General features: G+C 42.0%; 1 protein-coding gene across 4 annotated transcripts in view; it reads right to left on the bottom strand.

Moving 5' to 3' along the window:
* APC (APC regulator of WNT signaling pathway) overlaps positions 1–13,740 on the bottom strand; it is a 99,306-nt gene that overhangs the window by 64,075 nt on the left and 21,491 nt on the right. Inside the window, exon 1 of one of the 4 annotated variants that reach the window (XM_027712572.2) lies at positions 10,848–10,869. The exons of 2 other annotated variants lie outside the window; for them this stretch is intronic. The gene's annotated coding sequence lies outside the window, so the exon portion shown is untranslated. Of the gene's footprint in view, positions 1–10,522; positions 10,578–10,847; positions 10,870–13,740 lie in introns of those variants that run through there. One more of the 4 variants, XM_027712569.2, reaches the window with a different exon arrangement.

Here is a 13,740-nt window from a genome sequence, read left to right as displayed (position 1 = left end):
ATTATTATTAAGAAAACTAATAGCTGTAGTTCCCATTTCAGAACACACTGCCTGGACAATTCTGCACAAGCCCAAGGAAATGTAGACAGATGTCATTTCTGAATGCATGGAAACTTTTCTGCGTTAGTTGTCACAAAGTAGTACTGTATTATAATATTGATAGAATGTGTTGGTTTCTTACTGAAGGAAATCACACATTTATTCATTTACATTTCATTTACAGAATCAAAACCATTCTGTTTCTAGATGGAGTATCTTCTTCTCCCATAACTGTAATTCATATTACTATGAAAGGACAGGTAATGTAAAAAAAATATCCATTTTTTCCATTTGCCATCCACATTCAGGAATTCTCACTACCTGATTTGAGATTTAAAACAATTTGCCACATTAACAGGAAGTATACACACGAAGAAAATGGAGAAGGTAGATTAAGGGAGGAGCTACAGTAGAAAGACAGCAATTGCATAGCTCTGGTATTTTATATGCAAAGTAAGCTTATGTGTATTTAAGCTAAATGAGCAAGGATCCTGAAGGGGAGATTTGGTTCGGCTTTTCCGTCTTCTGACCTAAGTGTCTAAGCTTCCTTTATTCTCATAACATGAAAGTAGGGCATCATCACTAACAGACAGCATCCTGCCTTAGACTAGGAGTCACTTCCTGATTTATTCAAATGTCAAACTTTGTGGGTTTTTAGATAAAAAAAGGAATGAGTTAGCTGATTACCACAAGCTGGGTATTTTTTGCTAAACTAATGCCCAAATGAGAAATAAGTGACACTGTCACAGTTACAATGGAGATGAGCAGAAAAACTGTACAGGGGTAAGGAGCAGATCAAAGACATCAAGATGACACAGGGCAGTGCTGAAAGTCAAACTGCTGTCAGTGAAGCTCCCCCAAAAACTACACTGTGACAGGCATTTTTAAATGTTTTCTTATTGACTTTGGCACAAGAAGTAGCATCAAAACTTGCTCCCATGAATTCACAAGAGGTTGCACAAGGTCAGAGGACTACATGGATTTGATGAACTGAGAGATGAAGCAGTAGAAACAAGGTGGAATTAAACAGTGCAGCAACACTGGGTCACTCATATAGGAATCTTATCACCTGAAGCAGTCAAGCCTCTCAGCCTAAAGGCTACCTGGGCACTGTCAGTACTGGCACAAGGAAAGCAAACATGATCCCCAGTTATCAAATCATTTTACAAGGACATGGGTAAGAAAAGTGAATTTAAGTGGGTGCAGAGAAAGACGAAAAGTGATCAGGGATGAGAGTCTCTCATCACGCCAAGTGATCAGGGATGACAGATTTGACAGGTAAACCTTGGCTACCTCAGCACAATAAAGGCTGGAATGACACAGCTAAACTTTGTCATTAGGGAGGGGAAAACACTGAGGAGGGAGAAAAATATTTATGTTAAAACACAATACCAGCACAGACCAAATGGGTATAAATTGGTCATTTATCAACCTAGGTCGACAGCGTCTATTAGAAGTTGTAGTTCAGTAACATTCTTGCCAAGCACATGACACAGGAAGGAACTTGACAGACTTGAATGGTTCAAGAAATCCAATCGTGTATAACCTAAACCTCAATACAGATGAACACTGTACTTATTTTCCTACCTCCAAGATATTTTTTTTTTCTCCTGAAATAATGAAATGCCAAAGTACTTCACAAAAGACACCATTATTTAATTTTAAAATGGGGGAAACCGACCAGCTTAGGCTTTCTGATGCTGAACACTGCAACACCTCTCAGGCACGTGATTTGCAGAGTGAAATCAAAGGCTCCATTACACATAAGCTGTTCCATATATATTGAGATAAAGCCCTCAAAATTAAAATCTGCCTCTCTTCTTAAAATAGATTTTTACCAATTGCCTCAACCTAAACACATCAAATCCCAGTTCAGGTCCCAAAACAATCCTTGGATTTATGCTCCAAATTATCTTAGTACCAAAAAAAAAAACCTACTTGCACAAATTTTTTAAACACAGAATGGTCAGCATCAACAGAAATCGACTGTATCACTGCACCCCCACTTGTACTTTTTCAGTGGTCAAATGACTTGCCTTGGGGAAAGAGTTAAACTCTGGACCCTCTTGGCCAGACAAGGTTCCCAGTCAGGTATCACCTTGTTCAGAGCCAGTAACCAGCCCAAGGGAAAGCAAGGAACAGTTTAGCCGTGGCCCATTAGTCTGAAGCTGTACCACATTCAACACATTCAACATCACTGGGGCCAGAGTCAGCTGAATAAAGAATAAATGACTCCTCTTCCCACTGAACAAAATCATGATGGCAGGGGAGAATGGAGGAGAAGGGAAGAGCTCTGGCCTGCAGAATCCATTTTACATTTTACATGGCCCAAGGGAAAATGCATTGCACCCAGGCCACAAAACCCACCCTTGTGAAATTCACAATTATAGAATCCTAGAATCATAGAACCAGCTGGGTTGGAAGGGACCTCTGAGATCATCAAGTCCAAACCCTGATCCACTACCACTGCAGTTACTAGACCATGGCACTAAGTGCCACATCCAGTCTCTTTTTAAAAATCTCCAGGGACGGAGAATCCACTACTTCCCTGGGCGGCCCATTCCAACATCTGATCACCCTCTCTGTAAAGAAATTCTTTCTAATATCTAACCTAAACCTCCCCTGGCACAACTTGAGACCATGCCCTCTTATCCTACTGCTGGTTGCCTGGGAGAAGAGACCAACTCCTACCTGGCTACAACCTCTTTTCAGGGAGTTGTAGAGAGTGATGAGGTCTCCCCTGAGCCTCCTCTTCTCCAGGCTGAAAAATCTCAGCTCCCTCAGCCTCTCCTCATAGGACTTGTGCTCGAGTTCCTTCACCAGCATCGTTGCTCTTTTCTGGACTTGCTCCAGGACCTCAATATCCTTCCTGAACTGAAGGGCCCAGAACTGGACACAGCACTCCAAGTGTGGCATCTCCAGTGCTGAGTACAGGGGAAGAATCACTTCCCCGGTCCTGTTGGCCACACTGTTCCTGATCCAGGCCAGGATGCCCTTGGCCTTGTTGGCCACCTGGGCACACTGCTGGCTCATGTTCAGCTTCCTGTTGATCCAAACTCCCAGGTCCCTCTCTGCCTGGCTGCTCTCCAGCCACTCTGTGCCCAGCCTGTAGCACTGCATGGGGTTGTTGTGACCAAAGTGCAGGACCCAGCACTTGGCCTTGCTGAACCTCATCCAGTTGGAATCAGCCCAACTCTCCAGCTTGTCTAGGTCCCTCTGCAGAGCCCTCCTGCCTTCCAGCTGATTGACACTGCCCCCCAACTTGGTGTCATCTGCAAATTTGCTGACGGTGGACTCAATCCCCTCATCCAGATCATCAATAAAGATATTAAACAGGACTGGGCCCAGCACTGATCCCTGGGGGACACCACTGGTGACCGGCCGCCAAGTGGATGCAGCCCCGTTCACCACCACTCTCTGGGCCCAGCCCTCCAGCCAGTTCCTAACCCAGCACAGAGTGCCCCTGTCCAAACCATGGGCTGCCAGCTTTTTCAGGAGAATGCTGTGGGAGACGGTGTCAAAGACTTTGCTGAAGTCCAGGTAGACACATCCACAGCCTTCCCCTCATCCAGGAGGCGGGTCACCTGATCATAAAAGGAGGTCGGGTTGGTCAGAGAGGACCTGCCCTTCCTAAACTCGTGCTGGCTGGATCTGATCCCTTGTCCATCCTGTAGGTGCTGTGTGATTGCACTTGGGATAATCTGCTCCATAACCTTGCCAGGCAGTGAGGTCAGGCTGACAGGCCTGTAGTTTCCCGGGTCCTCATTCCGGCCCTTTTTGTGGATTGGCGTGACATTCGCCAACTTGCAATCATCTGGGACCTCCCCAGTGAGCCAGGACTGTTGATAGATGATGGAGAGAGGCTTGGCGAGCTCTTCCTCCAGCTCCCTCATCACCCTAGGATGGATCCCATCTGGTCCCATAGACTTGTGGCAATCCGAGCAGCTCAGTAGGTCACTAATGGTTTCCTTCAGGATTACAGGGGGGCTGTTCAGATTCTTCTCCCTTTCTACAAGCTCCAGAAACCAGCTGTCCTCAGGACAACCTGTCTTACTGTTGAAAACTGAGGTAAAGAAGGTGATAAACACCTCAGCCTTTTCCTCATCTTTGATAATTATGTTCCCGCCCATATCCAGTAAAGAATGGAGGTTTTCCTTGCCCCTCCTTATACTTCATTCAAGATCCCTTTTGCACTCTAACTGCATCATTTCTTCACAAAGTGGTCATCATTCAAAGGGAGGAATGGAGATAAACCATTTCTCTAGATTTACTCCAAAAAATAAGCCTCTTAGAATACAGAAACTTCAAAATTCACTTCCCTCATTGTAACAGACCTAAAATCTTGCTGTCCTACTTCCCCGAGCCATATTTCTTATCATTAAGAAGCTTCTTCTCCACCTCCTATCAAAGTAAGGTGAAATTATGACAAGAAATTTCACGCTTTATTGAATCAGCACTTTGCATGAATATACATATCAAAGGAGAATTTCAAGCTGGATATAACTCTTTTATGCACTAAAATAAAAATTAATGAAAAGCATAAATTTATGCAAACATACTGTTAAGATTTAGATATGGATTTTTTCTACATTAAGAAAACTGTAGCAGTAAGCACTGCCCAGACAGGAATTTACATGCAATTCTTTTGGCCTTAAATCCCAAGATAGGAAAAAACTCCAAGATTTTCTGAAAATTTACAATTTTTTATTGATCAGAGGCTTTTGCTTTGAAATCAGTAAACATACATACTCAATATGCCCTATAGAGGTTCTACTTAAGAACGTTGACAATTCATGATATATTAAACCTCCTTACAAAAATATTTCATACTTCCATTACTATTTTTTCATCCATAAAATCCATCATCATTATCATTGCATTTTACTGTCACCAGTAAGTACATGTGCTCCTGCTCTAACTTGAGATTTTTCATGTTATCTTCTTAATATAACAAATTGAAATAATTGTGTCCACGTTTTGCATATTTTGAATTTCTTTTTAATATTTCTATTTAAATTTTGTGATCATTGTATCCAAATCTAAAGATTGATTTTATCTACAGTTAATGAATATCCAGGCTACAATTTAGCAAGGCTGGAAAGGATCTTCAATTCTGATTTCTTTCTACACCCACAAATTCTACACAGCTCTTCAGTGCTGAGCCCAGAATCTTGTCCTTGTTAACTCTTTACCATTCTGTCAATTTTTGCCATTCATTCCCATCTGACTAATGGGGAATTATTTCTTCAAGGACATATCACACTGAATTCAAGGAGAAAATACGCTGTCAGGAGATTTTTTTCCCATTAGTTTAAATACATATAAACCCAGATTTTTTTTAAGCACTTGATCAAGGGGCTGTGACTTGGAAGTGGTTATGGCTAACGGTGGGATGCCTGGGAGGGCTGCACTGCTGCCTGCCCGCAGCTGTCTGCCCCACCCATCTCCGCAAGGTTGCCACCCAGGGAAGAGGGGGAGGGCTCAGCTACTCGAGTGACAGCTGCTAAACCACTGCAGATTAGTGCCTGACTGCCAAAGTAATCTGAAATAGGTGTCAATTTAAACTCACTGTGCCGGGCCATTAACCACAATGGATCAGCAACTGTTACAAAGCTATTTCCAAAAGAGGGGGAAGGCTGAGAGATAGGGGCAAAAAATCTAGCACAGCTGTTCCAAGGTAAGCCAGCTGCACTGAATAACTTAAGGCTTGAGTCGACCATTTTCATAGTTACCTTTACACTCGTGAGAATGAAGGGGGGGGGGGTTTCTTGCTGTTATTTTGAACATATCAAACCATGCCAATTTGCATTAATTCATTTTCTCTGTTGACTGAATCCTGTACTGGATTTTCCATTATTTCATTTGAAGCTTGCCTTCAGGTTAAATGTTTTGGTATGTAAATATCCTTCTGCTTGTCCTTTTTCAATTCTAGCAAAATATCAGCACACCAAGTGCTGTGTTTAAGAACTTATAAAAATGAGTATCACTGGGTCAGGGATTGCCTTATCCATTTCAGTTTGGGCATGCTTTCAAGGTTTGCCAATCTAAAAATGTTTACTCTTCACAGGCATTGTTTAATTCTCTGCTTTCCTACGCACTGAAAAATTCTCCACTGGACTCAAATAGTAAAAGAATCAAAAATTCCAGACAGAGTAGAAAACTGTTTCTGCTTGCTCCAGCATCACACTGAACAACGGTGTTATTTCCACCATAAGTCACCATAAAGTGATAATTCTATCCTTTATTAAAATGGCCTTTGTTGCTAGCACATTTAACTCTCCTCTCCCCACCCGAATTTAAGAACAATCCCCAAAACTTCTAGCCAGAAGCAGCTAAAAGGGAGGCCATTTTGTTTGGTTTTTCCCCATCTGGGCTATGTAGGCACACAAATATACCAAGCAGTCTGAAAAGTGCTGAATTGTTTTGAGCGTGATTAGAGAGAACTAAGAAAATACTCAGTACAGAATAAGAATTGCCCGTGAGTGTAACAGCAGATCAGTTCCCATTCCCATTCATTCTGCATTATCACACTCAGGTCATCAGAGAGATGGAGGAAGGAGTATAAGACAACCATTACAGAAAACTGCTCTTCATCAGCTTATTTTAAGACACAAGGGCTCTGATATGAGAAAATTAATTGCTAATTATATCATCATCATCATGGCTAGGCTTCGCGAACGAAGATTTGGGAAGGCTCTATCCACATTTGCTACAGGCACGCTGGTGGCTTATGAGGCCAATACATGACAGACATATCCGATTGTAAAAGGCACAGCAGAAAGACTCCTTAGATGGTGTATTCTGCAAGACACGGTTCTTTCTGCGTTGCCTTTTCTCCTCGAGAGTGATCCTGCGTGCGTTCTCAAAGGAGACAGCTGCGTTATGATGGTGTGTCTCCAGGCCTCCTGATTGGAGGCCAGAGTAGACCAGTTATGGTGATCAATATGGCCAAGGCTGAGATGTTGTTTCAGGGAGTCCTTGTATCTTTTCTTCGGGGCTCCTCTCTTGCGGCAGCCGGTGGCAAGTTCACCGTAAAGCAAGATCTTAGGGAGGCGGTGGTCCTTCATCCTGGAGACGTGCCCTGCCCATCGCAGCTCCTCATTTTAATACATTTGAAAAAAATGACATTGGGAAAAAATTGGTAACAAATTATACCAAATTACAATCTCTAGATTAGGTGCACTGTGAATTCCTGGGGTTTTCAACCATGTAAAAAAAAAAAAAAAGCAAGGGCCAGATGAAGAGCCATTACTATTATCCCCTATCCTAATGCAATGTGTGAAAGGGATATAGCCCCTTTAACAGGAAACCACACAATTTTCTGTAAACCTCAGCTGCATCAAGAGGATTTTCTTCTTAGTTTTTCTATCCACTTCCACAAGAAGGTCATCTTTGTGGACAGCAGACTAAAACACTGAAGTGTTACTACACCTGATCTTCCTAAATCCTTTCAAATGGGGATTGGGTAGAGTGGGTTTTTTTTTGTTTTGTTCTGTTTATTCATAAACTAATTTATAACTTGGCAAGAGCTTTCAAGCCATCATTATATTCTGGGATACTTCCATAAGTTCAGTACTTGGCCTGTACTCACCAACCATGAACAGAAGCATCATCTATTTATCCTAAGTGATCTATGTTCCCCACATTCCTTAAAAGACCCAGAGGAGAAGGAATGAGAAGATCATGGTTTGAGCTCTTGTATGCCTCATTACAGGTCAAGTATGATAGAGGTCAAGTGTGCATTTGTGTGAGAAATAGAAATAATCCCACATTTAGAAGTTTACTAAAGAATGTTAACAATAAGAAAAAACATACCCATTAATACAAAAAGAGTAAAAATCAGGAAGTCATATATTTCAGGCTATGAACCGTCAAGTTCAGCTTTTATTACACTGTCAGGAAAATTCCTACTTTTTCCTTTATAATTCTGGGCTGGGATGTTCCTTAGCTGGTTAGTCATGCTGTATTCAGAATACAACTGTGAAAATTTGAAACATGATTTGCATTTAAATAGTATATTGAACAGAAACCACTCCAGACATCATTTAAATCAGAACTTATATTGGATCGGGGATGATTCACAAGCCTGAACACTCATCCTTCAAGATGATCATCTCTGTTATTCATGGCTAATTGTGTATGCCCTCACTGCACATGACTTGCTCCTGTTTACTTTCATGTTTCTCATAATCTTTTAAGGACTCAATTCTAGAAAGTTTAAGCTATTAAAAAGTCTGACGCTGGTCTTTATTTTCCCACTTTAACTGAAAACACAAATTAAACTCAAAACCATTTACATGAAATAAGTCAGCTTTAATTAAAAAAGTAAAAAATATTATTTTATAATAATGAAGAATTTCTCTATCTTGGGTGACCTATCAGGGTCATCTTCATGGTTTCCTTCAGCACTTTTAGGGGTCAGAAGACCATTTGTCCTGCATGAAATGTACCAGCATCTGATGACGTGGGTCCTACATGAATTTTGGAAAACCATTAGTGTAGACCTGGTCTTCACTGATAATAACTTACAGCATATCATCAGCAGTATAACCTGTTTTAAACAGGATTTCTCTACACTGATGACAAAAGAATTAATCATAGATCATCAACAGAAACATTTTACCAATTAAATTGAGATGCATATTGAAATCTAACATAAGAATTTAGAGACCAAAGGAACCAACTTTAGCCATATGCATTTCCAACTTATGCCGTATTATTCCATGCTGACATAAAAACAGTATACTATGATAATATCTACCAGAACATTCACCATAACCAAGTATTTTGTATAAGAGATGATGTTTAAGAAAGTCTGCACTCAAAAATAATTTAAAGCTTTATATTTTGAAGTGATCTTTTATTTAAGTTACCATTTTAAGAGTGTGACTACGTTTCCTGCAGAAACTGCTCCACTGGTTACACAGAACAATGTTAAGACTCCTTTTTCAGACTTCAAAAGATATAGGAAGAAGCATCACCATAACAATCATCATAATCACTACTGTGCTTTTGTCACCCTCTTTCCCTTTAGAAAAAAAAGTGGTGAAAGTACCTCTGCATCTAGTGGTTGTTCAACATTTAAGCAACTGTACAAACATTCAAAACGTTCAAGGAGAAATATCTAGTATCACCAATTTACCTTCTGAAACCAGTTATTCCAAATGATAAGTTCTTGAATGATGTTTTTAAAATTTAGTATCATCCAAAGCCTCTCTTACTGATAAACAGGAGATCTATGATTCTAAAAATAATGGTATATATAGAAAATGTTTTGAGGGGATGTTTAAATCAGAACTTTAAACTCAGTCTTGTCTTCATCAAACCTTTTTTTTTTTGTGCATCACTGTATTTAACAGAACTGAGAGGGCGAAGAGAGTGTTTTACCAGTTACTTCGAGACTCCTTAAAAATATAGAAGAGTCTGCTTCCAGGAAATGGCTCTCAGTACATATGCTTACACGTATTTTCCAAGAACTGTAATTTTGACAAAATATTCATAAATCCATTATCTGTATCAGATAACAGAAAAAAATAGCTAAACAGTAAGAAGAGAGTAGAAAAAACATTAAGAAGCAATTTCAATAGAACAAACAGCAAAGGGTGGAAGAAGTATTTAAAAACAGAAATAGATCTATATGATGGTATTCACCGAAATTTACTGAAAAACCTTCTCTGCAAACCAAGAAGCTGTATGTTTCTTGCTACGCCTTTAAAAGGCATTTTTCAGGGTATGATTCTCCAAATCAAGTCAAAACCGGGCCCCACTGGTCCCCTTTAGAAAATCCTATCAAAAGAAAAATGCCCCTTACAGCCAACGACCAAGGTCCTCCATGTGAGTCAACAGGAAGAATTTCATATCTTTGACCTAAACAATGAACAGGATGAGATAATCTGGCAGCATATGCGTTCCTCCAAAAATCGCCACACATTTTTTTTTTCTGAACGCAAGGAGCGTTCTGCCGGCAATGACCTAATTACTAGAATAAAAGCTGCGTATCTGACAAAGGGGAAGAAAGGACCCACAGCTTCATACATAATTTATCAAGATTTCCCACAGCATTCAGGTCGAGCCGCGGACCCCGACGCCCCTTTGTCATGTTAAACAAACCCACGAGAAGTCAGCGGATCCCCGGGCGCTGCCGCGGCCGCGCCGCCCGCCCACCCGCGCGGCCCCCGCGCTGCGGCATCGAACAAAGCCGGGCCGGTGCCACCGCCGGGCAGCGCTCCCCGGGGGCACCTCCCGCCTCGTGACTCCGTCGCCGAGCCTGCTCTCCTCCTTCTTCCTCCTCCCGCTCCCCGCTGGCCCCTGCGGGGCTTTGTGCCTCCGGCCGCTGCGCCGCGCTCGGTCCCGCCCGCCCGGCTCCCCGGCTGCGGCGCTCCCGCCGCGCCGCAGCCCTTTCTCGCACCCCGTTTTTTTTGTTGTTTTGTTTTTTCCAGCACGCAGAAGCCGCGTTACCCCCGCGCCCGCGCGCCGCACTCACCCCATGGCCGCGGCCGCGGCTCCTCCATCCCCGCGCACCGCTCGCGCCCGGCCCGGCCCCGCCCGCGCCACCGGCTGCGCCAGCGCCGCGCGCACGGCGCGGCCCCGCCGGTCACGTGCGGCCGCACCGCCCCAGCCAATGGCGGCAGCGCCCGCCCCCGCCCCGCCCAACCCAGCCTAACCCAGCTTAACCCAGCCTAACCCAACCCAGCCCGGCCCAGCCTAACCCAACCCAGCCCGGCCCCCCGGTTCCGCATCCGAGCGCCGAGACACCAAACCCGCCCTGCGGGAAACCGGCTGGGGCGCCCGCACCGCCTGTCACTCACCCGGCCTGTCATTGATCCGCCCTCCGCAAAGCGCTCAAGGACTAAACGCCGTGTCACGCTGACACCTCCTGCGCTCACAAAAAGGGAAAACGCTTCTGTGTAAAAACGAAAATTCTGTGTGTGCTCGACTTCAAGCTACTGCAGTTCACCTAATTTTTCACAGCTTCTTAAAAAGTCAACAGTAAGGATACGCTTACTGTTGCGTTTTTAATAAGCAGTGTCTCAATTGCCCTTCAAGGGCAACTCAAACTTATCCGTAGTTCAGTAAAAAACCCCTGTTTTCCTGTGCTTTTCAGGTATAAAACTGATCCTGCTACTGGTAATTTAATAACAGATCAAACGTGTACATTTAAGCTATACCACATTAGAACAATAAGTACCAGATGGAAAAAAATCTGAAAGACAAATGAACAAAATCAATTCATGACACTGTTTTATAATCTCCCCCCAGAACTCATCACTCTCCAAGGGGAAGGGTGTAACAAAGTATTCATGAAGATGACTTAAAACCCCAAAGAAGCACATTACTGAAGTACAGGAGACAGCAGAAATTAACCCATATTTCAGCTGTTACAGTTTGAAGTCTGTGTTATCATTAAAAAAAAAAAGTTATTTATATAACAGGTACTATGGGGAAGTTTTAAAAAAAATCCATATACAGTGTAAAAGTCAGCTTTGTAGAAACAGCACAATATTAAATATTTTTAATCCTGGCGAATAATTCAAGAATAAATCTACAAGCAGCACAGCCGATGTCAACGGAACAGTCCATGACAGAAGATCTGAAAAGGTGCAATGGTTCCTCATCCAGAACAAAGGAATGCCCTTCCCTGCAGCATGGCAAAAATTATGGAGTTTGTCCTGATACAAGTGGACTAAGGATAGATGGCTTATTAAAAACATGAAGCCTAGCCATGATATGCCTGAGGAAATGTCATTCTTCCTATGATCATGTCTTTGATTTGCATGAAACAAGCAGACTCGTGATACCTCATGGTTGGGACCAAATGAATTTAGAGGCACTAGAGGCCAATGCCTGCATGGGAGCAATTGCACCACAGATTACTTAAATGCTGCCATTTTCATTTCAGCTGTTTCCTCATAAGTCCTTTTTTCAGTCACAGAAGGCCACAATCCACCCTCAGGAAAGATGCTCTTTGCCAGACAACCTTTCATCAAACATCTTCACTATTTAGGAGATGTGTGACATGTCATCTGCCACCTTCAGCACAGTATCACACAAAATGCTCTTTGACTTCACCAGGATGGCAACCTACAGAGGTACTGTCGCTTCAGCTGCTGTGGTAAAGCATCCTAAACCAAAGTAAAGTGGGACAGTTTCAGGCTATATGACTTTTTGCCACAAAGCTTCTGTCAATTACAGCAATTGTTGCCATCCTATGGTTTATGGTGCTTTATGATCCACTTGACTCCATTTCACAGAGACCAAGTTTATCCTCCCTCAGGTGTAACAAATTATCACACTCCTCTTACCAGGTTTAAAGTTTAGAACCTAGCTAGGCCTTAGACCTAAAGCCATCTCCCTTGGTATCTTACTGATACACTTGACTTTTCCACCCCTTGGAAAAGCAAACCAAAATGCTCCTGGTTGTTATTGTGAAGCTCTCTCCATCCTAAAATTATTTACATCAGCCTAAGTGTAAAATCAAATAAGTACAGACATAGCCCAACACCTACGTTATCAGTTGGCAAGTTGTTCCAATGAGTTGTGGCTTATGTAGCAATCAGGTCACTTCAGTAATAGTTTTAAATCATTTTCAGAAGTGGCAAGTGCAACAGTCTGGAGTGACAACCTTGAGTGCACAGAGACAAGACCAGAACCAAGGCCAAAGAAAATGCCAGAGAAACTGAAATCCTATTCACTAGAGCTAAATTCCACACCTGAAAGAGAAAACCTAAGCTTTAAGAAAAACAGTTAATTTTCTAGAACCCAAAATAGGAGTATTAAAAATAGAAGGCTACATGATGTACTCCATTCATTTACACACATCAAATGCATTTTCTGCAATTCTCAAAAACTAACTGTAGTTCTCACTATGTGAAAAGACTCTTGCTAGTCCTGATAATGGTTAATCCTTTCTGAGTCCGGTAGTCACAACCTGCACAAGTCTGAGCAAATTCAGTGCTGATGAGCACTTTAACTGATGTTAAATTCACTGCTCTAAAGCTGTAGCTCCCATGTTTATTTGGAGAACAAGCAGAAGTACAAATTCCCTAATGCTTTCTGCCAAGATGAATAGCTGAGTGGGAGGGAAAAAGCTTTCCCTTTCTCACTCACAGTAATGCCCCATTCTGTTATGATTTCATAAAAACGGCAGCTTATGGTCTGTGTCTGTGTCACGTGCACTTGTCTCTGAAGCAAAATCCACTATTAAGTGAAATCCAGTTTAATAAACAGCATATTATTACCAATGAGATGACCCTTCTCATATTGTATCTTCCAGTGGTGTTACAACATCGATATACAGCCAAACAGGTGAGTGGTATTGTGGCACATACTCTTATCTTCTTTTGAAACTGCTTTCCATGTGCAGAACTGGATTCTCTCAATAGAACTGATTACAATGAAACAGTATTTAAAAAAAAAAAAAAAGTCAGGCTTTCAGGAAAAAGAAAGTACAGAATGAAATTGTACAGGGAAAAGTCTTCTTTAGACTAAGTTTATTTTTTACTAGTTATTTTCTCTCTGGCAGAAGGACCAAGATGGCTTTCTCATTCTTTGAAAGATTACCAAGACAGACTTAGAAATACCTGCAACATATTGCATAAGACCACCCTTTAAAGTCTATTAGAAGAATCATATCTCTACATGAATCCTATGTAAGCTATCAAATCCCAGGGACAGAAAATTTTAGTATTGAAAAATATCAGT

This window comes from Pipra filicauda, unplaced genomic scaffold (genome assembly GCF_003945595.2).
Source record: "Pipra filicauda isolate LSUMZ 115617 unplaced genomic scaffold, ASM394559v2 scaffold108_size2327098_pilon, whole genome shotgun sequence".
Classification (NCBI taxonomy): domain Eukaryota; kingdom Metazoa; phylum Chordata; class Aves; order Passeriformes; family Pipridae; genus Pipra; species Pipra filicauda.
The sequence above is the reverse complement of the archived record's forward strand: the minus strand, read 5'-3'. Positions and strand labels throughout refer to the sequence as shown.